The sequence below is a fragment of the Phocoena phocoena genome, chromosome 3 (genome assembly GCF_963924675.1).
Source record: "Phocoena phocoena chromosome 3, mPhoPho1.1, whole genome shotgun sequence".
Classification (NCBI taxonomy): domain Eukaryota; kingdom Metazoa; phylum Chordata; class Mammalia; order Artiodactyla; family Phocoenidae; genus Phocoena; species Phocoena phocoena.
This window is the reverse complement of record NC_089221.1, coordinates 79,160,894-79,162,824: the sequence shown is the minus strand read 5'-3', so window position 1 is coordinate 79,162,824 and position 1,931 is coordinate 79,160,894. Positions and strand designations below refer to the sequence as shown.

The 1,931-nt window shown below is 39.3% G+C and overlaps 1 pseudogene; it reads right to left on the bottom strand.

Annotated features, from left to right (window-relative positions):
* Positions 1 to 787: 787 nt before the first annotated feature.
* Positions 788 to 1,236, bottom strand: LOC136120204 (oligosaccharyltransferase complex subunit OSTC-like; annotated as a pseudogene).
* Positions 1,237 to 1,931: the final 695 nt, after the last annotated feature.

The window sequence follows — 1,931 nt, the reverse complement described above, 5'->3', positions numbered from 1 at the left end:
TAAGAGAACTAAACATGTATCCCCAAAAAAATCCATACAGGATAGAATCTCTAGTCCCAATTTTAAGCCTCTCATCAGACAAAAAGCTCTTACCCAACCATTGATTCTCATGCCTATTGAATGATGTCCTCCCCAGGTCAAACCTCTTAGCCCTACAGTGTGGGTCACAGAGGCAAGTTCAAGGGCACCAAAGTGGGAGAAAACTCTCTTCAGTAATATTCTTTTTAAAAAATACTGATTTTTAAAATTTAAAAGAAACAGAAAAGCATTCTATATATAAAGAATAACTTCCCTTTCCCTTTTATTCAGAGGTTTGTCATGCTTACTCCAAGAATAAATTAAGCATTCCCATTATCAAATATTTAGGGTTTCATTTAAAATTCTTTGTGTTTGTAGTAATTCATATTCAGGCAGATTCCAGGCCCTCAAAGCAGCATGAATTCACTTTTTTAAGGGGTTTGTAAAAAATAATCACTTTACTCAATATTATAGTTGTAGAAATGAAGTATACTTTCTTTAAGAAATAAAAAAAAGAAGAAAATGCCACTTAACATCATTGGTATGTCAGTATAGGACAGCAGGGAAAAATACTGATAAGCTTGTCTCTTTGATACCAAGAAGACATTCTAGTCCAAGCTATAATACGCTTCCTACGTTTTCACTAGATGTTTCTTTTCTGCTGCTTTTCATCCTTTTCCATATTTCGTATCAGAGGACTGGTACAGCCTTGAAAACTTCATTAACAGGAGCAAATTCAGTATCCACCGACTTCTTCTCAAAAGGCACTCTAAACCATCAGATAGCCCGGCAGTTTCATTCTCATGAATACTCCATGAAAAAACTCAATAGGACACAGATGAATCCAATGAATAGAAGGAGAAATCTATTGAGTTTGGGAATGTTTGGTGCATTGGATCAGTCCAGGATTATGAACCTTAAACCTCCCATTGTAAACAGGAAGCTGGATGTGAGTCCTTCCATAATATATTGTCCATTTACTCTGCAGGCCAAGAAAGCTACTGGTCTCTGATACCCACATTCATCAGTCATGGAGCTGACACTTGGAGTTTTGACAATAACATCATAAATGATTCCTCCAGTGATGAGGAAGTAAGACACCACTACCAGAGCGTACACTGTCATGGCCGACAGCATGTGCACCCAGGGCGGCTTCTTCAGCTTCAGGATGGGACATTTGAGCACTAAGAACAGGACTCGGTACAAACTCTCCATGTTGGTGGCGGTAGGGTCAGCTGTCAGCCGACAGCCCCACACGCCATCCGGGAACAGGCATGAATTCATTTTTAAACCAATTTCCTTGTTTTGCAGAAAGGCAGAGAAAGTCCAAACTCTTCGTGTAATGACATTTTTCTCATTAACAAAGGCTTTTAAATAAATCTACTTCTGTTTTCCTAGTAATCCTAACACTTTTAATACAATGCTTACTTCAATTTCTAAAGAATCTGATACAAAAGTTAGTGTGGGTTCACCAACCTACCCTGGCCTCCTCTTCACCTGTTTAGATTCTTCTGTCCCTTATAGATGAAACTCCCTTATCACCACCACCTCCCAAAGGCCTCTGCTAACTCCGCTAGGTTGGAATAGGTGTCCTTCCAACCTGCCATTACAGCATCCTAGGGAAAAGCTCTGTGGTAGCATACTGCACTATGATAATAATATCTTTACATGCTTGTCCCCACTTATAGAAAGCAAACCCCTGTAAGGCAGGAATCTTATTCGCCTGTTAATTGCATTTAATAAATACTTTTGGAGGAAAGGAAGATAAAAAAAATCAAATACATTTCCTTTCCTTCCCTTCCCCTTTCACCTTCTTCCTTTCTTTTCTGAACAATTCAGACCATTATCATGTGGGGCAGAACAAGACTGGCATCAAGGTGTAAGACCCAAGCAGGGTGAGGAAGGTATCCAGG